At 36.0% G+C, this 27153-nt stretch overlaps 1 protein-coding gene across 3 annotated transcripts in view; it reads left to right on the top strand.

Annotated features, from left to right (window-relative positions):
• NAALADL2 (N-acetylated alpha-linked acidic dipeptidase like 2) overlaps positions 1 to 27153 on the top strand; it is a 1394480-nt gene that overhangs the window by 92118 nt on the left and 1275209 nt on the right. For all 3 annotated transcript variants that reach the window (XM_073232060.1, XM_073232062.1, XM_073232061.1), the window contains exon 2: positions 21613 to 21675. The gene's annotated coding sequence lies outside the window, so the exon portion shown is untranslated. The remainder of the gene's footprint in view (positions 1 to 21612; positions 21676 to 27153) is intronic.

The raw sequence follows: 27153 nt of genomic DNA, 5'->3' as shown, positions 1-27153 counted from the left end.
CCCCCTTTCTTCTTCCCCCACCTTATGACACTCTACCCACCCATCCTTCCCAGTCCCTTTCCCTTTGATACCTGTTAGTCCATTTTTGGGTTCTGTAATTCCACTGCTGTTTTGTTCCTTCAGTTTTTCCTTTGTTCTTATACTCCACAGATGAGTGAAATCATTTGGTATTTCTCTTTCTCTGCTTGGCTTATTTCAATGAGCATAATACCCTCCAGCCCCATCCATGTTGCTGCAAATGGTAGGATTTGCCCTCTTCTTATGGCTGAGTAGTATTCCATTGTGTATCTGTACCACATCTTCTTTATCCATTCATCTACCGATGGACATTTAGGTTGCTTCCAATTCTTGGCTATTTTAAATAGTGCTGTGATAAACATAGGGGTGCATCTGTCTTTCTCAAACTTTATTGCTGCATTCTTAGGGTAAATTCCTAGGAGTGGAATTCCTGTGTCAAATGGTAAGTCTGTTTGGAGTATTTGATGGACCTCGATACTGCTTTCCACAATAGTTGAACTAACTTACATTCCCACCAGCAGTGTAGGACGGTTCCCCTTTCTCCACAGCCTCACCAACATTTGTTGTTGTTTGTCTTTTGGATGGCAGGCATCCTTACTGGTGTGAGGTGATACCTCATTGTAGTTTTAATTTGCATTCCTCTGATTATTAGTGATGTGGAGCATCTTTTCATGTGTCTGTTGGCCATCTGTATTTCTTGTTTGGAGAACTGTCTGTTCAGTTCCTCTGCCCATTTTTTAATTGGATTATTTGTTTTTTGTTTGCTGAGGCGTGTGAGCTCTTTATATATTTTGGACGTCAAGCCTTTATCGGATCTGTCATGTACAAATATATTCTCCCATACTGTAGGGTTCCATTTTGTTCTATTGATGGTGTCTTTTGCTGTACAGAAGCTTTTCAGCTTAATATAGTCCCACTTTTCATTTTTGCTGTTGTTTTCGTTGCCCGGGGAGATATGTTCAAGAAGAGGTCAGTCATGTTTATGTCTAAAAGGTTTTTTGCCTATGTTTTTTTCTAAGAGTTTTATGGTTTCATGACTTACATTCAGGTCTTTGATCCATTTTGAATTTACTTTTGTGTATGGGGTTAGACAATGGTCCAGTTTCATTCTCCTACATGTAGCTGTCCAGTTTTGCCAGCACCATCTGTTGAAGAGACTGTCATTTTGCCATTGTATGTCCATGGCTCCTTTATCAAATATTAATTGACCATATATGTTTGGGTTAATGTCTGGAGTCTCTAATCTGTTCCACTGGTCTGTGGCTCTGTTCTTGTGCCAGTACCAAACTGTCTTGATTACTATGGCTTTGTAGTAGAGCTTGAAGTTGGGCAGTGAGATCCCCACCACTTTATTCTTCTTTCTCAGGATTGCTTTGGCTATTTAGGGTCTTTGGTGTTTCCATATGAATTTTTGAACTATTTGTTCCAATTCATTGAAGAATGTTGTTGGTAATTTGATAGGGATTATATCAAATCTGTATATTACTTTGGGCAAGATGGTCATTTTGATGATATTAGTTCTTCCTAGCCATGGTCATGGGATGAGTTTCCATTTGTTAGTGTCCCCTTTAATCTCTCTTAAGAGTGACTTGTAGTTTTAAGTGTATAGGTCGTTCACTTCTTTGGTTAGGTTTATTCCTAGATATTTTATTCTTTTTGATGCAATGGTGAGTGGAGTTGTTTTCCTGATTTCTCTTTCTATTGGTTCATTGTTAGTATATAGAGAAGCCACAGATTTCTGTGTGTTAATTTTGTATCCTGCAACTTTGCTGTATTCCGATATCAGTTCTAGTAGTTTTGGAGTGGAGTCTTTAGGGTTTTTTATGTACAGTATCATGTCATCTGCAAATAGTGACAGTTTAACTTCTTCTTTACCAATCTGGATTCCTTGTATTTCTTTGTTTTGTCTGATTGCCATGGCTAGGACCTTTAGTACTATGTTAATTAACAATGGCGAGAGTGGGCATCCCTGTCTAGTTTCTGATCTCAGAGGAAATGCTTTCAGCTTCTCGCTGTTCAGTATAATGTTGGCTGTGGGTTTATCATAAATGGCCTTTAATATGTTGAGGTACTTGCCCTCTATTCCCATTTTGCTGAGAGTTTTTATCATGAATGGATGTTGAATTTTGTTTAATGCTTTTTCAGCATCTATGGAGATGATCATGTGGTTTTTGTCTTTCTTTTTGTTGATATGGTGGATGGTGTTTTTGGATTTTCGGATGTTGTACCATCCTTGCATCCCTGGGATGAATCCCACTTGGTCATGGTGTATGATCCTTTTGATATGCTGTTGAATTCTGTTTGCTAATATTTTATTGAGTATTTTTGCATCTATATTCATCAGGGATATTGGTCTGTAATTTTCTTTTTTGGTGGGGTCTTTGCCTGGTTTAGGTATTAGGGTGATGTTGGCTTCATAGAATGAGTTTGGGAGTATTCCCTCCTCTTCTATTTTTTGGAACACTTTAAGGAGAATGGGTATTATGTCCTCTCTGTGTGTCTGATAAAATTCCGAGGTAAATCCGCCCGGCCCTGGGGTTTTGTTCTTGGGTAGTTCTTTGATTACCGTTTCAATTTCTTTGCTCATAATTGGTTTGTTTAACTTTTGTGTTTCTTCCTTGGTCAGTCTTGGGAGGTTGTATTTTTCTAGGAACTTGTCCATTTCTTCTAGGTTTTCCCGCTTGTTGGCATATAGGTTTTCATAGTAGTCTTTAATAATTCTTTGTATTTCTGTGGAGTCTGTCGTGATTTTTCCTTTCTCATTTCTGATTATGTTGATTTGTGTTGATTCTCTTTTTCTCTTAATAAGTTGGGCTAGAGGCTTATCTATTTTGTTTATTTTCTCAAAGAACCAGCTCTTGGTTTCATTGATTTTTGCTATTGTTTTATTCTTCTCAATTTTGTTTATTTCTTCTCTGATCTTCATTATGTCCCTCCTTCTGCTGACTTTAGGCCTCATTTGTTCTTCTTTTTCCAGTTTCGATAATTGTGATTGTTCTTCCTTCTTGAAGTGTGCCTGGGTCACTATATACTTTCCTCTTAAGACTGCTTTTGCTGGGTCCCACAGAAGTTGGGGCTTTGTGTTGTTGTTGTCATTTGTTTCTATATATTCCTTGATCTCTATTTTGATTTGTTCATTGATCCATTGATTATTTAGAAACATGTTGTTAAGCCTCCATGTGTTTGTGAGCCTTTTTGTTTTCTTTGTAGAATTTATTTCTAGTTTTATACCTGTGTAGTCTGAAAAATTGGTTGGTAGAATTTCAATATTTTGGAATTTACTGAGGCTCTTTTTGTGAGCTAGTATATGGTCTATTTTGGAGAATGTTCCATGTGCACTTGAGAAGAATGTATATCCTGTTGCTTTTGGGTGTAGAGTTCTATAGATGTCTATTAGGTCCATCTGTTCTAGTGTGTTGTTCAGTGCCTCTGTGTCCTTACTTATTTTCTGCCCGGTGGATCTATCCTTTGGGGTGAGTGGTGTGTTGAAGTCTCCTAAAATGAATGCCTTGCAGTCTATTTCCCCCTTTAGTTCTGTTAGTATTTCTTTCACATATGCTGGTGCTCCTGTGTTGGGGGCATATATATTTAGAATGGTTATATCCTCTTTTTGGACTGAGCCCTTTATCATTATGTAGTGTCCTTCTTTATCTCTTGTTACTTTGTTTGTTTTGAAGTCTATTTTGTCTGATATTAGTACTGTAACCCCTGCTTTCTTCTCACTGTTGTTTGTCTGAAATATGTTTTTCCATCCCTTGACTTTTAGTCTGTGCATGTCTTTGGGTTTGAGGTGAGTTTCTTGTAAGCAGCGTATAGATGGGTCTTGCTTTTTTATCCCTTCTATTACTCTGTGTCTTTTGATTGGTGCATTTAGTCCATTTACATTTATGGTGACTATTGAGAGATATGTACTTATTGCCATTGCAGGCTTTAAATTCGTGGTTACCAAAGGTTCAAGGTTAGACTCTTTATTATCTTACTGCCTAACTTAGCTCGCTTATTGAGCTGTTATATACACTGTCTGGAGATTCTTTTCTTCTCTCCCTTCTTATTTCTCCTCCTCTGTTCTTCATATGTTGTGTGTTTTGTTCTGTGCTCTTTTTAGGAGTGCTCCCGTCTTGAGCAGTCCGTGTAAGATACCCTGTAGAGGTGGTTTGTGGGAAGCAAAATCCCTCAGCTTTTGCTCTCTGGGAATTGTTTAATCCCACCATCAAATTTAAATGATAGTCGTGCTGGATACAGTATCTTTGGTTCAAGGCCCTTCTGTTTCATTGCATTAAATATATCATGCCATTCTCTTCTGGCCTGTAGGGTTTCTGTCGAGAAGTCTGATGTTAGCCTGATGGGTTTTCCTTTATAGGTGACCTTTTTCTCTCTAGCTTCCTTTAAAACTCATTCCTTGTCCTTGATCCTTGCCATTTTAATTACTATGTGTCTTGGTGTTGTCCTCCTTGGATCCTTTCTGTTGGGGGTTCTGTGTATTTCTATGGTCTGTTCGATTATTTCCTCCCCCATTTTGGGGAAGTTTTCCACAATTATTTCTTCAAAGACACTTTCTATCCCTTTTCTACTCTCTTCTTCTTCTGGTACCCCTATAATATGGATATTGTTCCTTTTGGATTGGTCAAACACTTCTCTTAGTGTTGTTTCATTCCTGGAGATCCTTTTATCTCTCTCTATGTCAGCTTCTATACGTTCCTGTTCTCTGGTTTCTAGTCCTTCAATGGCCTCTTGCATGTTATCCATTCTGCTTATAAATCCTTCCAGGATTTGTTTCACTTCTGTGATCTCCTTTCTGACATCTGTGATCTCCCTCCGGACTTCATCTCATTGCTATTGCATTTTTCTCTCCATCTCCATCAGCATGTTCATGATTTTTATTTTGAATTCTTTTTTAGGAAGACTCGTTAGGTCTGTCTCCTCAGGTGTTGTTTCTGTGATCTTTGTCTGCCTGTAGTTTTGCCTTTTCATGGTAATAGAGATAGTTCGCAGAGCTGGTACGAGTGACAGCTGGAAGAGCTTTCCTTCTTGTTGGTTTGTGGCGTTCCTCTCCTGGGAGAATAGCGACCTCTAGTGGCTTGTGCTGGGCAGCTTTGTGCAGACAGGGCTTCTGCTTCCTGCCCAGCTGTTATGGAGTTCATCTCCGCTGTTGCTGTGGGCATGGCCTGGCTCAGGCTGCTGCTCCAAATGGTGGAGCCCAATTGGAGGGGGAGCGGCCGGGAGGCTGTTTATCTCTGTAAGGGGCCTCTGTGCTCTCTGCTGCCCAGGTGGTTAGAGTGCCCAGAGATCCCCAGATTCCCTGCCTCTGGACTAAGTATTTTGCCCTGCCCCTTTAAGACTTCCAAAAAGCAGTCTCCAAACCAAAACAACAACAGCAACAGCAACAAAAAAATAAATAAATAATTAAATAAATAATTAAAAAAAAAAAAAGAAAAGAAAAATGAACAATTTTCTTTGTCCTCAGGCGCCGGTCTCAGGTACTCGCTCACCCGTCTTGCTTCCCTGTTTCTGTAGTATTGGAGTCCCTGTCCCTTTAAGACTTCCACAAAGCACTCGCCAAAAAAAAAAAAAAAAAAAAAATGGCCACTCCTGTTTCTTTGTGCTCCCGTTTCTTTGTCTCCAGCGTTGGCCTCAGGCACCCGCTCACTGGTCCTGCTACCCTGTTTCCTTAGTATCCAGGACCCCTCTCATGCACTGTGTCTGTGCTCTGGTCTGGATGACTGGGGCTGGGTGTTCAGCAGTCCTGGGCTCCTTCTCCCTCCCTGCTGACTGCTATCCTCCTGCCAGGAGCTGGGGGGAGGGGCGCTTGGGTCCTGCCGGCCTGGGGCTTGTATCTTACCCCCTTCGTGAGGCGCTGGGTTCTCGCAGGTGTGGATGTGGTCTGGATGTTGTCCTGTGTCCTCTGTTCTCTATTTTAGGAAGAGTTGTGTTTGTTATATTTTCACAGATATATGTGGTTTTGGGAGGAGATTTCTGCTGCTCTACTCATGCTGCCATCTTCAACAGAAAACATTTTATAAGCACTGTAATGATTTATTGAGGAACTATATTATATTTAAAATTATTTTATCTTCATTGTTTTGCCCTTATTATTTGTATTAAAATAATTTTATCTTAATCATATTTCTTAAAACTTCAGCATGTACTGTATATAGTACATACTAATGAGGATGCATATTTGATATTATCATTTTCACCAGTCCTCTTTTTTAAAAGTTTAGATTAGAAGGCTTCCCTTTACCTAGGGTAATGTTTATATTTCTGCATATTATTCTGTAACATCAGTTAATGTGAAATATTATTCTAAGTTGTTTCTGCCAAAGCACCCATCCTGTTCACCTCTATTGTACTGCAGTCACCCAAAGGAAGCTCTTTTCTGAGCAGCTATTCTGTCAGTTTACATATTTTGCTAGTAGTTAGGAAGAAAAGATCATTTCAAAGTCCCATTTATATCAAAATGGTATTAGGAGGTGATCATAAAGTTCTGTGGTGAAATAGTGTATGATTCAGTTTTCTTTCAGGGAATGAAATATTTTATTTCATTTAGTTCCAAGATGGCTAATTCAGATGTATTTGGGAAGAGTGGCAATTTAATCTTTTTTTTCAAGTAATATGGTAATGACACACACAAAGCACTCAGAAGTTACAGAACTTAATGGTTTTCCTAGCAAGTAGTTGTCCCTAGTTTTGTATTCCAGCTTGACATTACCCTAGATGTAGTTGGAAACTAATGTCAAATCAAGATAAGTTAAGGGAATTGGTGACTCAAGTGGTCATTTCTTAGTTTTTCAAACTATAGGAGATTGGTTTCTAAGTCTCCATCCTAACTACCTATTTAAACATTGTCTTCTGTTCTAGGAAATATTCCCAAACTTGAATTTGTTCTTTGATGCTGCATCCTCTATTATAATATTCTTTATTTTTAAAGTAGGTTTTCTTTCCTCTTTTACTTAAGAGAACAGCAGTTTATACTTACTTTGTATCTTTTATAAGCAGGTTAGTAAGTAGCATGCTGAAAGGAGATTCAGAAAGAATGTGGGTATAAGTGGTCATCCGCAGACTACTGGCAGTGAGACTCATCTAGTAGAGGCAAAGGAGGGAAGATGTACCAAAAATAGTTGCCAACCTAAGACTAGCTCTTCATTCATTAGTAGTAGTAGAAGTTTATTTCCAGTCTGTGTCACTGGACATCTCTGTATAAGAAGTGTTTTCTGCTTTCACATTTTCTTTAACTTGAGCAAACCATCTCATGAAGGCATGATGTTGTGGAAAGATGAATCAACCCAAACTGTATCTACTAATGAAAATGTTTCCAAGTATATAAATTGGTCATGACATCAACGCTGTGTAGAGAAGGCAGCACTTAAAAAAACAAAAAACAAAAAACAGAACAGAACTTAGAATATGGTATAGGTCATTACTGTTAACAGTCTGATTATGTATCTTCAGGTGATAAGTTGTCTCAAATATAGATCTGTTTTTTAAACTAATATGGAGTGAGGGGGTATATCCCTTTGTAAAAATTCCCACTACTATCTCCATAAACTCTACTTCACTGAGTTTCATCCAAGTGCGAAAATGAAAAATTACAACCTGCCAAGCATCAGTGGCAGAGTGAAATGAAAAAATTGTGAGTTAATAACAGTGATGCCTCAAAAAAATTTCCTGGCCAATTTAACATTGCTTCATCCAAGGTCACTTCTCAGAGCTGATTATTTTTAGTAATTTGCAGATGAGACCATTCTACCTTGGTCATGGTTGATGAAGATGAAGAAAATGCCAGAGAAGTTTTAAGGCAGACTCAAGGTTATCTGTTTTTCTCAAATAACACACAAATCACAGTTCCACTTTATTTTCTTAAGACCTAGCAGAAAATAATTTTCAAAGAAAAGAAACTCAAAGCCTGTAATATCTTTTATTGGAGATATAAAGTCATAGCATAAAACACTAGAGGTAAGGGTAGCAGAAGGACACTATTTAGTAGGACCTTCAGTAGTATTTCATGTGGAAAAGAAATCCTTGAGATACCTTCCGAGAATTTTAGTCTTTGTCTATAAAAGATCACTATACATTGTAAACATTGATGATGATGACAGATGTTAGCTCATTTTTAAAATTCTAGGAAATTTCCAAATTTACCTTCTCTCGTTCAGTTGGAAATTTGAAACTACATGTACTTTCAGATAATCTTATTTTTAAAAATAAATATTATTTATAAAATAATCTTTTATTTTATATGTAAATAATTTAGATAACATAGACATATAAAAAAGAAAATAAAGCCTTCCCTTAATTTTGCTAATCACAGATAACTAACTGATCTTTTAGTGTATACTTTTCAGACCTGTGTTATGTGTCTGTGTGTGTGTCTATGTACATTTGGGTGGGGAAGAGAGACAGATAAGTGGAAAGATAGATTTTTTTTTTCAATGAGCTCACATAGAAGATTTAGTCATATTTTATATCTAGTAAATTGCAATGGACATCTTTTTATGTCAGTAATTAATGGCTTGCATTCTTATTTTTAATAGCTTCAGTTTGTGTTGAGAGCATCTTATATTTATGAACATTTAGAATAATTAGAGGTTTTCACCACATAAACAATTCTGAAATAAGTACAATTTTCTATCAGAGTATAAAGTTTTTAAAGTAAAATTTATGGAAAGTTAGACATTTAATGCTTACTACAAAATACTCTCTAGAAACTAGAGAATATAGATTCTCTCTGTATATACTTCCAACAGTATGACATTCTTAAAGCTAGTGTATTCTTTAATTAGGTAAGTTAACTTTGAGCAATCTCAGCAGTACTTTATTTATTAGTGATATTGAATATATACATATTTTATATTTATATATATATTTAAAATTTTTTAATTTAAGTGTAGTTGACACAATATTATATGAGTTTTAGGTGTACAACAAAGTGATTTGACTTTTATGTACATTACAGAATACCACAATAAGTGTAGTTACCATCTACACCACACAAAGTTATTACAGTATTATTGACTGTTCTCTATGCTGTACTTTTCCTCTGTGATTAATTTATTTTGTAACTGGAAAGTTTATGCCTCTTGATCCCCTTCACTTTTTTCACTTATCTCCCCTACCCTCCTTCTCTGTCAACCACCAGTTCAATTTATGAGTCTGTTTCTCTTTTTTGGTTGGTACTTTTTTTTTGTTTCTGAGATTCCATATATAAGTGAGATCATATGGTATTTGTCTTTCTCTGACTTATTTCACTTGCATACCTTCAAGATTCATTAATGATATTTTAAATGGCAACATTTCATTCTTTTTATGGCTTAGTAATATTCCATTGTGTGTTTTTTTTTTGTGTGTGTGTGTACACATCTTTATTCTTTCAGCCATTGATAGATACTTAGGCTGCTTCTATATCTTGACTATTGTCAAGCTGCAATAAACACAGGGGTACATACGTCTTTTCATATCATTGCTTTTGTTTTCTTCAAGTAAATACCCAGAACTGGAATTACTGGCTTGTATGGCATTTATATTTTTAATTTTTTGAGGAACCTCTATACTTGTTTTTTATAGTGGTTGCACCAATTTATGATCTGACGAGCAGTGCATGAGAGTTCCCTTTTCTCCACATCCTTGCTAATACTTGTTATCTCTTTTTGATACAAGCCATTCTGACTGGTGTGTGGTGATACCTCACTGTGGTTTTGATTTACATTTCCCTGATGATTAGTGATGTATATCATCTTTTCATGTGTCTCTTGGCCATCTATGTGTCTTCTTTGGAAAAATATCTATTCAGGTTCTCTGTGTATTTTTAAGTAAGATTATTTTCTATTTTAGGTTGTATGATTTCCTTACATATTTTGGATATTAGCCCTTTAATGGATACATCATTTGCAAATATAGTCTACCATTCAGTAGGTTACCTTTTTATTTGTTGGTAGTTTCCTATGCTGTACATAAGCTCTTTAGTTTGATGTAGTCCCACTTCCTCATTTTTTTATATGTTTCCATTGCCTGGGGAGACATAGCCAGAAAACAATTACTAATGCCAGTGTTCAAGAGTTTATTGCTTATGTTTTTTTTTAACAGTTTTATGGTTTTGGGTACTATATTTAGGTCTTGAAACCATGAAGTTTTCTTTTTGTGTATTGTGTAAGAGAGTGGTCCAGTTTCATTATTTTGCATATAGCTGCCCAGTTTGCCCAAAACCATTTATTGAAGAGACTCTCTTTTCCCTATTGCATATTTTTGCCACTTTTATCATATATTAATTGATCATATAAGCATGGGTTTATTTCTGGATGCTCAATTTTTTTCCATTGATTGATGTATCTATTTTTGTGCTAGTACCATACTGTTTTGAGCTTTGTAGCATACTTTGAAACTAGGGCACATAGTACCTTTGAATTTCTTTTTTTTTTTTTCCTCAAGATTGTTTTGGCTATTCAGGGTCTTTTGTGGTTCCATACACAATTTAGGATTAATTGATCTAGTTCAGTGAAAAATGCCATTGGTATTTTGATAGGGATCACATTGAATCTGTAGATTACTTTGGGTAGTATAACCATTTTAACAATATTAATTCTTCTATGCATTAGCATGGTATATCTTTCTTTAATTGTGGCATCTTCAGTTACCTCTAAAATACTGACTTGTTTTATTCCCATTTTTCTTGTCAGTATTCTGATAGCAATCTTATGTAACTAACATTTAATTGTTATACTTAAAAAAAAGTCTACATTCAGGTATTAGTTATGCTTCTCTCCATTTCACCCACCACTGTATGCATGAAAGGAAATACTACATACCCTAAGACTGTTTATTTTCCCTTCTGGGAAGAAAGGAAACTTCTTTTTTGGCATTAGTACACAATAGCTGCTCTTTGGTTTGCAGACATTTCTATTTGATAATTCTGCTTTACTAATAGAAAACTGTTTTTTGGAAGGGCCTACAGGGCCATTATGAACTGCTTGGACCTAATGACTCTTTTCCCATAGTTGCCCTAGGGAAACCACCTCACTGAGTATCTTAGTCTTAGAATTCATTTGAATTAATTTAAAGGCTTCCTATGAAATTATTCATTGAACAAAGATGACAAAAATTAATCTGTATGCTGTCTAATGAGAGTAGATTATTTTTATATTACCTTTGCTTAAAGCTATCTGGGCATGTATAGTTTTGGAACAACTCCTGTGATATATAGTCCTTTTTTTTTTGTTAAATTTCTATTGATTTTTCATGTAATACAAGTTAGGAGAAAATTATGAAAGACATGGGTTTATTCCTAATGGGAAGAAAATTCAAACTTAAGTCATTTCAGTAAATGTTAAACATCCAAAGAATAATAATTTTTTTTTTAATTTGAAAAAAAATCACAAAATTTGAAAAAAAGTAAATGAAAAAATGAATAAAATTGAAATCTTAATATTTGACATTATTGAAACTTTTAAATTATTCCTTATTTTTTTAAAACTATGTTTTAAAACATAAGTGTTAGCTAAGAATTGTGGAAAGTTCCTTTGCTATAGTCATTTTTAAAGTTAATTTTTAAATGAATGTGATTTTCCTGTATTAAAATACATATGTTTTCAATATAGATTGTGACATGAAGATTTTTTAAAATATGAAAGTTATAATTTATTTTATATTATTAGAAGAAAGTTTTATATTTTAAGAGTTGGATTTATTGGATTTTTTTTGCAGGGGGGTTGTTGCTATTTATATATCATCAATTGATTATCAAATATTACATAAGGGTCTACTTGTTATACCACTGAAACATTCTTTAGCTAGAAGAAAGCACTATGCATTTCCATCTTTAGTTGCAGTACTTTCAAGACAATGATCCTATCAATTCCTTTTCATACTCTTGGAATGTTTTCTTTTTAGACTTAACTGAAAATAATGTTGATACATGTATTAGTTTTTTTTTCTGGTAAAAAAATATAATATGGCAAGTGTTTCTGCTTTACCTTGAATATTATTTTCTTTCTTTTTCTAAATCAGTTTAAAAAATTATACCTGAAAAAAATCTAGATGAGGTGTTAATGAATGACTGATTTTGTTTTTGATTAGTTTTTAGATGTTTTAAATTCAAGATGAACTTCTTAAAATTGTCTTTTCTTCTTTGAAGAGGAAACATTTGTTTTGGTTAGAAGAGAAAATTGCCACCAAGCAGTACATGGCCCCAACCTAAATAAATGCCTTGTGATTACTCCTTAATTGGTGATGCAATTGATTGTTAGTCAATTGACTTGCTCATCTCCTTTCACATGTTTCTTTCAGATCTTTCTAGAAGATTTCTGTCACTTAACTGATATTCTCCTGAAACCAGCATGTCATTAAAAAAATAACTCAAATTCTAATGGCTAGAGAGGACACACAGGTTAAAATAATGGAGTGTGAAGATGATCTCTGGCAACTAACGCAGGTTTCCATGTGAGAAAATAGGGAGTTGTGTGGACTCTGTAAAACTGGAGAATATTTCTTCTATTTAAACAGCTTCAGCCAAGTTTCATTCAGAGAAATGTCTATTCAGACAGTTCTCTTTGGTGAAAATTACATAACAAAAACAATTTATTTCTGTCGATATGGTTGGCTTCTTTTTTCTTTCTTTTTTTCCCACCCATTGCTATGTCTTTCTCTTTTTCCTCTCTTTTGAATTAACAAAAGCTCCTTAAACTATGATCTGCTTTTTTCTGACTGTGACCAGTATTACAAAATTGATATCATCATATATTAATGTGGATAAAATGAGAGTTCCTGTGGCTAGGATTCTCACCTGGCCATGGTTGACTAGCTCACTGCACACCTGTGGGCAATACATGGCTGTTGACACTATATAAAGAGTTCCACCCAATGTTCTGGGCATGACATGGTGGCAGGGCTGCAAGGCTGCAGGAGAGCAGAGCAGAGGCTGGAGTGGTGGCAGCGCTGAGGACAGAGGCCTGGAGGATGGCTGTGTAGACAGAGGGGCCCAGAGGCAGAGACCAGCTTGCTGCATACAGACTTGCTCTGAGTGAATGAGATTTTAGTGACTGACCTGCCACCTGGAAATAAAGTTGGGTATAACTCTTTCACCCCAAGAACGTTTTGCTGTCAATTTCTTTGGTCATACTGAATCCATAGCAAACTTGCCCTGGGCTAAAACCCATTGGTAAGACAACTGGCAAAAGTCAGCAGGGTTCATTGTTGACCAAGGAAAAAGACAGGCTGCCCTTATGGGAGAGGTGCTTCAGCGGGCTGCCCCTGTGAATGGGGAGACAGTGGACCATCCCCCAATGGGTATGTGGTCTGAGGTGGCTTGCCTCCTAGAGGACTGGACCCCACCCCAGGACTGGAGGCACATGGAGGTGACACCTGAGGTAGTAGGGGTGGCCCTTGGTATAGTAAGCAGAGCCTTTGAGAAGCAGAGTGCCTGTGAGGTAGCGGGGACTGTGTACTGGCTGCTTCTCGCAGCCTTAAAAAGGTCTACAGAGGAGACCCAAGAAATGGTGGCACGAGAACATGAGCTGCAAACTTCTGTGGATTCTCTGAGGAAGGAGATGGCATTGATGCAGGAGAAGGCAGCAGGAGAGTGCCGACAGCAAGGTGGCATTGGAGATGAGATGGCAGCACTGCCAGGTGTTCTGAAGGAGGAAGAGCCATCAAGGAAAAAAGACAAACTCCTGAGGGAAGCACAGGCAGAGGTGGCACGAGAATGTCAGCTGTGAAGCATTGAGCTGAAGGTAAGAGAGCTTCTGAAGACTGAGCTGGCATTGTTGCGAGGCACAGTAGCAGAGGAGGCACTTGGGGAGTGGAGAGAAAGGTGCCGTCAGTCCCAGAAATGGAGGAGCTGGGGAAGGATGAAGGGGTGGTGCCAGAGGCACTGGCCCCTCCTGTATTGACAGCATGCCCAGTGGTTGTAAAGAAAATAAAGACCCAGGTGCTCCGCACTCAGGCTGAGTTGGGGGCTGTGGGATTTAGGAGTGGATGGAATTGTTCTGTTGGGATTAGAGATGGGAAAGCTGTCTTCCCTGACAGTGCAGCCCGCCTTGAGGCAATGATAACAAAATGCAAGGTGACATGTACAGTAACTGAAGCAATGAGAACCTGGAAAGAAGTAAGACCTGTTACTCACAGGAGGAATTTGAGGGTCTCGTGAGGGTTACAAGGACCCAGATGTGGGTTGATTTGATACAGGCAGGAGTAGATGGAAGGAAATTAGATGGGAAGCCAAATAGGATCTTACTGGAGCTATGGCAACAGGTGAAACCAGAGCAGCAGTTCCAGCCATTAAGACCAAAGAGGCAGAGGTCAGAGACAGAGTCATGATTCCAGCCTGTGTGTCTGCAAGACTTTTTTTTTTTTTGCTGGAGAGGCTGGAGAACAATGTTCGAGCTTCCTTGCACAGGAACCATTGCAGAGGACTAAAGGCACATAGATTGAGAGGAGAGAATCCTGGAGAGGTGGAGTGTGGATAAAATGAGAGTTCCTGTGTCCAGGATTCTCACCTGGCCCTGGCTGACTATTTCACTGCACACCTGTGGGCAATACATGGTTGTTGACTCTATAAAAAGAGCTCCACCCAGTGTTCTGGGCACAACACGGTAGCAGGGCTGCAAGGCTGTAGGAGAGCAGAGCAGAGGTTGGAGTGGTGGCAGCGCCAAGGACAGAGGCCTGGAAGATGGCTGTGCCGTACAACTGCAGACAGAGGGGCCAGGGGACAGCTGTGAGGACAGAGGGGCCCAGAGGCAGAGACTGGCTTGCTGTATGCAGACTCGCTCTGAGTGAATGGGATTTTAGTGACTGACCTGCCGTGGGGAAATAAAGTTGGGTATAACCCTTTCACCCCAAGAACATTTTGCTGTCGATTTCTTTGGTCACACTGAATCCATAGCGAACTTGCCCAGGGCTGAAACCCATTGGCAAGATAATAAAAAATTTTACAGGAATGTGATTTAGCTACATTAAAATGATTGTAACTACCTCATCGTTTCATGATGAACACATCAGATGACATCCAATACAATTCTTTTCTGTCTTTGATGTATCAAGATAAAGACAGTAATAAAATGGTAATTTTTCTATGGCACATTGGAGAAAATGGATGAAGAAAGTTGCTTAAAGCTGGAAGGAAGCAGATGGGGGTTGAGGAGGTGTTCAGCCTGCCTTGCTTGCAGAGGGCTGAAGGGATTATCAAAGCATACTGTACCATAGGCAAGATAGGAGACTTTGTGAACTGAAATAATATCTTAATAGTTGTATATATGTAATGTCTTCAGATGAAAGTGAAAAATTCAGTCTCTTAGAGTTTGTCTTTGTGACTAATCACAACTGGGTTTTTTTCCAAATGAGGTTTCTAAGAGCTCATGGTGGATAATCAGCAAATTTCCAGAAGCCCAAGCTATTCAAATAATTGGATACATTTTTAACTTTAATCTAGGTGTCTGGCATCTTTTAACATAGTTACTATTTGCCACCTCTGTAATTATAAGCAAATAAACAAGAGCCTGAATAATAACAGCAGCTGCTCTTTGGGGGCACCCGCTATGTATCAGGGCTTCCTGAGCTTATTTATACATCCCTGAAAAACAATCATGATTGTTATCCTCATTTTATGTATGAGGAGTCTGGGTTCCATAAATTTTAAATAAATAGTAGAAAACTACCTAGTAAGTAGTGGAGCTAGGATTTATACAGGTTAATTTGATTCCAAAACCCAAAATAAATAATGTTTGTGATTACTCCTTAATTGGTGATGTAATTGATTGTTATTCTATTGACATGTGTTCTAATGGTGTTTGCCATGTCTATATCAAGGATTCTGATCTGTAGCATTTGTTGAATAAATGATTTTTGGGTCCCCAGTTATAAGCTTTCTGGAGCTTTCTTTCCTCTCACCATTTACCATGTTTGGCCTATATATCTCTTTATTCACCTCCAGCTCTTGTTTTATCATTCTTTTTGCCAGTAGTGACATTTTCCAGATAGGGTATAGGGCATACTGGCTGTGCCAGTAGACAAGCATTCTATGCAGACACCCAATCATGGCCTTGACCTCATTAACATTTGGAGCCTGGAACACCTGCCTTCAAATCCTAGTTTTCCTACTTTGACTTTGGACAAGCTATATGACCTCTATTATATAACTCTGTGGCACAGTTTCTTCATCATTATAAACTAAGAGTACCTGCTCATTATATACTAACACTACCTGCATTATATAGGGTCTCTTTGAATATTATGTAGTAAGTGAAGAACACTTGACATACTGCCTGGTATATAATAATATTTATTAACTGTTATTTGTGATAACTGGGTCATGATCACTTTTTATAACTTCTATAGGAAACAATATTAGAGAAGTAAGTCTTAGTAAGATGAATTTTTAAATAGCTGGCTAGTGTTTACCAGTTTCATTTTGTAACAAAATGTTTATTTGTAGTTTATCACTGAAATGGTTGGGTTATATTACAATCACTAATATTTGCTGTTCCGAATTTGAATGTGTTGTGACATATTACATGACAGTGGAGAGGAGAAAATTGTAATAATGCTTAAGGGCACTTGTTCTTATTCAGTAATTTTATTCTACTTTTGTTTGGATTTCTAAGAAAAGGATATAAATTGGGGCACATCTGAATGATAGAAAAAAGTCTTTTATTTTTATTTCTTCAGTGCAACTATGATAAACATAGTTATCAAAATTTGATGTTTAAACTGTTTGGTCAAAGCTGTCTCAATTGCCAAGGAAGTTCAATGACAGGAAACTAAGAAGAACTTTGCCTAGTTGGTGGGTTCTAAAGAATCTGTTCTAATGGTATGAGGAATGTGTGTGGATGATATAAAACAATAGCTAATAAAAACTGCCATCGTATTTTCCTGCAGTTATATTCAACTATAATTTTTTTTGGTTTTTAGGATTTCAGGGCATATTTACAAAAACTTTCCACCTGGCCACAGTCCCTTTCTTGCTTTCTGTTTCATATTGAAAATGAGATGTATCATTTCTCGAAATGATAAAATAGACCCATAGATTAAGTTATGTCCTCCAGGCTACATCTGGCTCTTCAGCTGTTTTCGTAAATAAAGTTTTACTTATTTTTTATAATTATTTTTTATTAAGGTATTGTTGATATATACTCTTATGAAGGTTTCACATGAAAAACAAGTGATTACTACAATCACTCATATTATAGCATCCCCCTGCATACCCCATTGCAGTCACTGTCCATTAGTGTAGTAAGATGCCACAGAGTCACTACTTGTCTTCTCTGTGCTACACTGTCTTCCCCATTATGCCTCCCACACCATGTGTACTTAAATAAAGTTTTATTGGAATATGCACAGCCATGCTAATTTGTTTACATATTGTCTGTGACTGCTTCACATTGCAAGAGCAAAACCTAATAGTTGCAACATAGACCATATGGCCAGCAAAGCCAAAAATATTTACTATCTGGACCTTTACAGAAAAAGTTTGCCAATCCCTGTAGTAGAGAGACCAACTTGATGTTTCATATTTTCTCTGCAGGGAAGATTACCTCTTCTCACTAGATTTTACTAACAGCATCAGTAGTATTGACTTAAAATGCTTGTTTTTTGTGTTAGTCTTTTCCTTTTCATTTAGATTATAAAATCATAGCATGATTATCATTGTACAAATATCCTTATAGAAAATATAAAATATTACAAGATAGAAAATAAGTGTGATTAAAATATTGAGTGGGACAACTGATTCATCTCTTGTATGGTCACATTATTTTGTGAAACAGCTGATTTGTTGAGGCAATTTATTGAGGTTAAACACATTGGATTATATAATTGATGTGATTTGAAAAGAAAACAAAATGGGTAATGAAAAGCATTGAAACAAATAAACAAGCTATCATGAACATCATCTAGTTAGTTCCCATTAGTGTCATGAAAAATAACCCATTTATTGATAGAGACCAACTTGATGTTTCATATTTTCTCTGCAGGGAAGATTACCTCTTCTCACTAGATTTTACTAACAGCATCAGTAGTATTGACTTAAAATGCTTGTTTTTTGTGTTAGTCTTTTCCTTTTCATTTAGATAATAAAATCATAGCATGATTATCATTGTACAAATATGTTTTGTATGCATAGCATGCTTCTATCATTCTTTATCAATTTGCCTCATACTTTTTATCACTTTTGCTCATTTAGTTCTAACCTTTTTAGTCATTATTTCCTTGACTCTCTGCATGTTTTTTAAATTCTTTTAGTTCTCTCTTAGTTTGATGTCCAGAAGTGATATCAGCACTTAAACAGAACTCTCATCAGTGCAAGAGTCATAGTGGGAGTACTCAGTAACTCATTCAGTCTTGTGACGAGGCATTGTGCATCATCATTATCAGCAAAGAGAATACATGTAAAGGGCACCTCCCTGAAGTCTCTTTTCTCTTTAAAAGTAAATTGGAATATACACTGGGAGTGGGATTTACTAGGAGCAGAGAGAATCCAGTGAGAATTAGTCCTCTATAACAATTTCAGAATTTCCTGTAGTTCGTTTGTAGGTAAGTATATTTTACCTGCTCTGGGAGATGCTGCTGATTATTTACAAATCAGAGATTAAAGAAGAAACCCCAAAGCAAGATGATGTATTTGCTTTTTGGTAAACTTGATTCTTTTTTGTAACCTTTGAAACATCCATTTTATGAATGATAATATTAAAATTTATACTCCCTATAGAGTATGTTGTTAATCATTATTGCTCTATGGGGCCTTAGGATTACCTGTCTGCATTGTAATACAGCTTTCCTTAATATTTACAATTGAATACCAGTGGTTCCTAAGACATTTCATATATTTCTATGAATGAAATGGAATTCACAAAAAATAAGGGCTTGCCTTCAGAAATAAACTCTAAACTACTAAATTCTTTTAAAAAATGTGTATAACTTCTTAAACCCATGTTGATTTTACACTTCTGACATGACCTAATGGTTGTAATTTAATGCTCCAAAAGGTCGATGAAATCATTAGCTCAGGATAGGTATAGTACCGAAAAAACCAGAGTAAGCAGTAGGTACTGCATTTCTAACTTATTTCAATTACTGGACATTTATTTATTAAGCCTCTACATTGGAAAAGTCCCTGAAAATTTACTGTCAGGTCCTTGTCTTTGTATGGGGAAGACTGAAGACAGACATGAGTACCTGTAACGTTTTAGAGTGTGCAGATCCATTACTATGACCTTAGAAGCTCCCATCTTTTGCAGAGTGGAAAAGATACCCGAAATGGAACTTCGAACTCCAGAGGAAATTCAGGAAAACACCATACTTCTTGAAAACTTTCTTTATCTTAGTAAACTAGTACTAGTTGTCATGAACTGTGTTAGGAGCAGGACTTGGAGTGTGATGCAGAGCAGTAACTGATTTGGAGATACAGAGATGACTCCAAACTGAACTTCCCTGTGAAATTTTCACCTCTGCCAAGTTAGTACTATCAAGAGGTCAGTCATATTAATATTTTGAGTGTAGAGAAAAGTTAAGACTATTTTAAGCAATTGGTTTAATTCATAAAATATTTCAAAATATAACAAATTTTTGGCCTAAAATTAGGCTTGTGATATATCTCTTTTTGTTTGGGATAATAATATTTGGGATGCTATGTTAAGTTCAGAGTGCTTTGATGCTGTTTGAATGTATTTTATGGAACATTTCCAGAGTGGGGCAAATTAATTCAGCAACTGAATGACATTATCACAGACTCCGTTTCTTTCCATCATTCTGCTCTGTCATCCTCAAGATGTTAGTTTTGTCCTCAGAGTAACTTCTTTCATGTTCCCAAGATGAGTAGGTCAGTTCCAGGCATCATATTCATATAGAACAACAAGAGAAAAGGCGTTTTGTTAGGAGGGTGCAAACTGTTAGAAGCCCCAGAAGCCTTTTTTCTTACTGGCTAGATACCCTTAAATCAATCCTGGGCACATAGTGGCCCAGTCACTATGGTTGACTGACACTCATCTGGATTGTCCTGAATTTGGGCATAAGCTATCCTTTCCAGAGTTGCCAGAGAAAAGATAGACACTTAATATGAATCAGGGCTCTGCCTAGCAAAGAAGAGGAATGAAATGATTTGGGTAGGAAACCAGCAGTGTCTATTGGAAAAACATAGTATTTGACTCTAGGCCAGTGTTTCTAAACCCAAGAATCACCTGGGAAGCCTTTAAAATATATTTTGATTTAATTGGTATGGTTTGCCACATAGATATTATCAGTTAAAATGAAATTCCCCCAGTGATCTTAATATATAGCCAAGTTTGAGACCCACTGCTCTATGTAAACTGAATACTGAACAGGAGACAAAAGCCTTCATGAATGCACACATTTAGCTGTTTAAGCAGTTGTTTTTTCACCCCTACTGAATATTAACAGAAAATTAACCACTGGCCAGACAAGTAAAATTACCAACACAAAATCTTAGACCACAGTTAGTCTGCCAATCTGAAATGATGTTTACAGTTATGTTCACTGAACATATTCCAAGAAAGTATATTTGGGTACTTAACCCAGACAACTTTCATAGCCACCCTGAGTTGGGGTTATGTAAAGGTAGGGAATATTAGTCTCATTTTTGTGGTGAGAGAACTGAGTTGCAAAGAAGCTATTAGTGTAAGAGATAAACCTAAAGTTCCTATAGTTGTATCCTGACAGCATTTCCTCCTTCTACTTATTGTTCCTACTTTTGTTCTGTTGTACTTGAGAAAGATGTCATTTGTGTTGGTCAAATGCTTCATAATTTGGTCAAAGATTCATAATTATAATAGCTGCCTTTTACTGACAGCACACTCTGAGCCAATAACCATGCTAGGTGCTTTATTTCTGCCCTAGCATTTGTTTAATCATTGCAACAATCACACAGTTTTAGAAGTGGTTTTACACAAGTTGCTTTGCTACTATACCAAGTACTTAGCATATCATCAAAGAACAATTCAATGAATAAATGAATTATAATCTTTAGATTCCTTAACTTGGAGTGGCTCAAGTTATAAACACTAGTGAACCTAACTTACTGATAATTTCCTTTTCCTTAGGAACTTAAAATATAAAAATTAAAGCTTTTAAGATATAGCTTAAATTGTACTATCTGATACAAGCAAATAGTGAATTACTGGAGAGCAGGCTTTGAGTTGTTCAGTCATACTTCATATGCTGTTTTTAATGAAAACAATACTCTTTTAATAAGAAAAGGCTTACATTTATTTAGATACTTGCTATAGAATGTTTTCTCCTAATTGAAAGATTAGAGGAATATAAACTGGGCAATGGCTATTAAGGACTAGCTAGTTTCGTTTTTCATGGAGATAACATTTTCTGAATTACTGAGTATGATACTGAAAATGAAGGGCAAGTTCCTGGTTGGGGGCAAGTGTTAGAGTAGCCCCAGTACAGAATCTCATTAAAGCAGCTGTCAGGATTCCTCTATTTTACCATCACCTCCCTTATTCTGTAAGAAGCAACTGTCTTTTTGAGTGAGTGTATTGCCAAAGAGGCATTTACAAATAAATGAAAAATGTCACAATTGATTTCTCTCTGTCCAGAATACTGTGTGTCAGCTTTGTCACAAACTGTCTCTGTTACTCTCTGTTTTAGATTTCCCAGCTGGACATTGGAAATAGCTTGTGATTGTTCAAGGTCTCTCTCATTTGACCCCAGGTAAGTCTCTATTTGTGACCTTTTATAAATATTTGTGAAACCATTAGCAGGTAAAGAAGGTAAAAACCTTTTTCCTTTTTCTCTTTGTAACTGTGTTTTTGTTGAAAAGTATTCAGATGTTAATATTGTTTGCTTACATTTTTGGATATTGGGGAGAATTATTCCATGTATTACAAAGCATATATCACAAAGCATTGGAAGACTGCATTATATTTCCCATTCTCATACAAACCAGTACAGTGGTTTGTTAATTATCATGCTCAATCTAATAATAATGCTACTAACAATATTACTTGTAAGAAGATCTATGGATGTACTTTTCCTCTGTGTTGAAATGAGTGTCTAAATTTTTATCACTCTTTATAATATTTTCTTGAATGAATAAGTCTTTCATGTAACATATATAACATCATTGATATTCATTCATTATCACCATCACCGTAAATCACTCAACCAATACTACTCCCATTATGCTAATAACATTTTTGAAACTTACTTTGAGCCATATACTGTGCTAAGCAATTATATGAATTAGCTTATAGAAATTTATCAAAGTGGTACTTGAATCCAAAGTTAATATGGATTTGAAATAAAGTAATTAGAAATTGTTAGCAGTTTTTTTTATTATGGGTATTAAAGGAAAAATAAATCTTCATATAATTATACTTTGAGATTTTAATCAGTATAATTAGGGATCATGTTATCATTTAGATTATTTAGCTTTCTATTTGAAAAATCATGAAATAGACCAATTAGCAAATTCTGTTTTTCTTTGAAAATGGAAGTCAAACAATTTACTCATTCACTCAACAAATATTTATTGAGCACCTATTAAGTCCCAGGTGCATTACTCTGAACACATGATAGTAAAGAATATGTATATGCATCTCAAGAGCTTATAGTCTAGTAGCTGTCAGTCAATAAAATAGGCAAGCACAACACAGTGTGATGAGTGAAGTAGGAGTAAGCATTCCTTACTCTTGGAAATATGGGATTGGAAAAGAGGTGATCATCTAAGGCAGGCTAGGATGGATGGCAGGGGAAGGTGGAAGAATATTAAATTTGGTTAAAAAGTAATTTATGATAGGGTGCTTAAGATAGGGAGATATATCTAAAGAATTAAGGAAGGGACAGATCATGAATGTCTTCATGAGCCATATTTAGGAATTTAGATATAATTGTAAATAGTGGCAGTTAAACTGGAAAGGTTTCATCTGATATTGGACATTCTTTTTAAAATCATTGGCCAAATTCTCACTGCACAAGCTTACCATATATAATAAAGGAAGGCAGGCCATTCTTCCTCCTTCATACCTGTATAAATGGAATACATTTCCTATAATATCAGGTCTCTGTGAGCAAGGACCTGGGCTAATTCAACTTACTCTCCCAGGATCCACTGCAGTACATTACACATAGTGGGCTCTTGATATTTATAGTGTAGGATAGTGGAACTGAATGTAAAACTGGAAAATGGACAGATTGACTCAACAGAGGCTCTCCGCAAAGACTGACTACTTATGGTCATATACTCTTCTTTCCCTGGTCAGTTATAAATGACAGAAGTCCTTTCTACATTTCCTCTTTAACTTTGGATTTGTAAGAGTCTCCACTAAAGAAAATCAATATGAAATGCAATTTTAAAAATAAGCCACTGTGTCAATTAATATGCCAATGAATAAATTCTCTTTAAATGATCTAAAAAAGGCATGAAGGAAACTAAGAATAAGAAAATAACTTTAGCTAAAGAAGAAATAACCAGTATATCTAGTTTTTATTAATTTATCTTTTGAAAATAGTCAAAATACAGTATACATTTTCTTTGTAATGAAATGAAATAACTGTTATTGAATTAATCATGTATCGTAAGTTAATGTGTCAAGAAGGTAAATTTCAATTGTTTTGCAAGACAAAAAATAGTGAGGAACCCTTAAAAATTATGGTGATTCACAAGTTACAAAATTAATAGTGTGTATTATTGTATAATGTGACACTTTGGGTTCATTTATAAGATAAAATAGAAATAAAATTAATTAATAAATTAATTAAATACAATAAAAAGAGTCTAACCATTGTAAATTTCTCCATTCTAGAGACTTTGACCAGCTTTTCTGGGTCTATCCCTTTAAAATGTGCCTTATGCTCACTTTGCTTCCAGATTGTCATTGAGACCAGTGGAGCATTTCTGTGAATATTTTTTGGTGTGGCCACATGAAATTCTAGGACTATGAATACTCAGCCAAGGCCGCACTGAATAGAATATAGCTCTCACATCTTTTTAGTGGCCTAAGGATAGAGAGACACAAACTGGTGGTTTCAATAAACCCAATAATTTTGGTAGGGCATTTAAAATACTTTTTCCCAAATGAAAATAAATTTTAAAAATATAAAACCTAATTACATAGAATATTTAAACAATCATGTAAATATGAATAAGGATGCCAAGTTGCATACAGAATTGTCAACCTTAGAGTAACCTGTTGACTGTAGGGTAATGGTAACATTTAGCGAAGTGAAGAGGCAGTTGTCAAAGAAATGCTGCTGGTGTTCTGGAATAACGGACATTTATCTGGCTTGCTATCAGTCAAAATATAGGTTAAAATAGCCAGATTAAAACAAGGCCTAACAAAAGAGTAGACAAGAGGCAGAAATGAGACGAATAGAAATCGGGAATGCTGTGAAGAGGATGAAGATATGCTGGCCCCCAAATATGTCTCTTTTGCATAAGAATTATTTTGAGCAGGAGGCTTTTGAGTTCCTGAAATTCCTCATCTCCCCGAAAGCAGAGCCTCCCAAAAGAACTCAAAGGTCATTAAATTCCCTTCCGCAAAGCAATCTTGTCACCACACCCAGACAGACATTGTCACAAACATCATATCCTCCATCTATTCTCCTGAGTACACTTTTATCTGTCTAAAAAATCATTATATTTTCTATAAGTGCCCTTTCTCTCCTCTCCCTTTATCCTAGTAAATTGAGTGTATAGACCACAAATTCTAACCACCCCTTTGTGTTATTCATCTCTTAGTTCTTAGTGCTTTCTTGTGTATGCCCAATGCACATGTTAATGAATTTCTGTTGATTTTTTTCTTGTTAACCTCTCTTTTCTAATTAACAGGGCCTCAGTCAAAGAACCTAAAATGGGTAGAAGGAAGAATGATATTTTTTTTTCCCTGTCTTGCAGTTGACTGCCTATTGTTCCGTAACACACTAAATACTAGGGACTTCACTTTAGGAACATTTAGTTTAGGAACTTTCTCCCTCACACGTGCAAGGTCAACACTTGAATCTAAACTAACTCTTGGTATCTGATTTCAGTTGAGCAACCCTGCTTCTGGTCTAAATATGGTACAGGTGAAATACACTAACAAATGAAGAGATCAAAGTTGAACCACAGAGGCATTCTGAATATCCTCAGAATCCATCAAACATGTGTTTTTAGCAAAAATGTGACCGTGTGCCATTAGCAGAAGGTGTGAATTTCTGATTAGTAAAATAAAAACTTGTTACAAGTTTATATCTTGATAAGGCCATTGTAAGTTGAAAATATCATAGTTGAAAATGCATGTAATACCGCTAACCTACCGAACATCATAGTTTGGCGCAGCCTTTAAACTTGCTCAGAACACTTACATTAGCCTACATTTGGGAAAAATCATCTAACACAGAGCCTATTTTATAATAAAGTATTGAATATCTTATGTAATTTATTGAATACTGTACTGAAAGTGAAAAACAGGATGGTTGTATGTGTCCAGAATGATTGCATCAGTTGTTGACCCACCTGATCACATGGCTGACTGGGAGCTGTGGCTCACTGCCATTACCCAGTCACAAAAGAATCATGCTACATATCATGAGCCCAGGAAAAGACCAAGATTCAGCATTTGAATTACAATTTTATGGAATGCATATTACTTTTGCACCATCAAAAAGTCAAAAAATCCTAAGTTGAAACTTCCTAAGTTGGGGACTGTCTGTACTTCCTATAATGTGAAAAAGAGTCCAAAGAAATCAGCTCCAAATTCATAACACCTTATTATATACATATGCATATATAATAAAATATATATAATGTCTTTAACAAGTAGGAATTTCTAATAAGTAATACAAAAATGAGTATTTCCTTTACTATAAAACAAGAGGTCAAGGAAATCAGAAAATCCAGTAAGTCCTTATATATTTGGAGTAGGGAAGTGAATCAAAAGTTCACAAAATAGAATTTTTGTAGGAAGAGAAAGAAATATAAAGGAAAAAGAAAAAAAAGGCAGAAGATGTGACCAGGCTTTCTAGTGGGATGTGTAAACAGCTGCAAACTGGACAAGTGGTGAAGGGATGGCCTCTGACTGGGCCAGGTGTGCAGCAGTAAGGCATCATTATTTAGGGGTCATTTCCTATACTGTTCGTTTCCTTTTGCTTCCACCTTCTGACTCTGACAGCACCCATTCTGTACCATTACCTTGGCAGGCAGCCTTAATGTACATCTTAACAAATATTTTTTGTCAAATTTCTCCTTACATTACCAAAGGCAATTGTTAAAAGACTTACAGAGCAAGTGAAACAGAATAAAACAGTTTTCTATGTAAACTGTGGTAGTCAGGATACGACTAGCAGGAAGACCTCTCATGAATTTTATACACAACATTAGAAGCTGACTTGTTGACAAGGAAAACTTTAATTATTTTTAATTGTCTCAACAAAGGGGGTGTAAACCTCTTCCATTTCATTACAGTTCATTAAATGTGTCTGTTCATGCTAACAGGGCCAGTTTGGCTTCTCTTTTTCTTTAAGAGGGCTATGCATATTTCCAAGAACTGAGACAAAAGCAGTTCTCTTGCATTATAAGACAGTCTTTTCCCAGCAAAGCAGTGTGTCTCCTGACAACTTGTTGCCTGGAGACTGGGAACTTTATATACAGGTTTCTTAATGAGAGGTATTTTAAATTTTTCTATAGAAAATTTAATAGACTTTTCTTCTTTTAGTAGCTGTATCCCATCTATGTACCTTTTCCAAATGGAGATGGAAGGGGAGAATTAGAACAACCCTCAAAACTGGAAAACACAGTTTCCATTTGGGACACATCTTTGTCCCACTGGAATTCAGGTTTTTCACAAAGTAGAACCAAAGCTTTCTTACATTTCTGTCTCTTATCATATCGCTCTTCTTTAACTTCACTCATTGATATTTATTCCTAAAATATTAAAATTCAGGTAACATGAATTTGAAAAAAAACTTTTCAGAGGCTCTATCCTCTCAATACCTATTATGCCACACACTACATTCCATTTATTTTTAAATCCATTTTAATTTTGGAAAGAAGTAAGTTAAAAATTATGAAAATTTTATGAAGAATTCTGGTAACAGTATTTTTGATCATATATCTGAATGAACTTTTGTGAAATTTTCATGCTGATTTATTTTCTTCTAAATTAGAAAATTGTGATGTGTGATGACATGTGCTAAAGCACAGATTCAGGT

The sequence above is a fragment of the Manis javanica genome, chromosome 3, assembly GCF_040802235.1.
Source record: "Manis javanica isolate MJ-LG chromosome 3, MJ_LKY, whole genome shotgun sequence".
Taxonomy (NCBI): Eukaryota; Metazoa; Chordata; class Mammalia; order Pholidota; family Manidae; genus Manis; species Manis javanica.
Note: the sequence above shows the minus strand (reverse complement) of the source record. Positions and strands in the feature narration are given on the sequence as shown.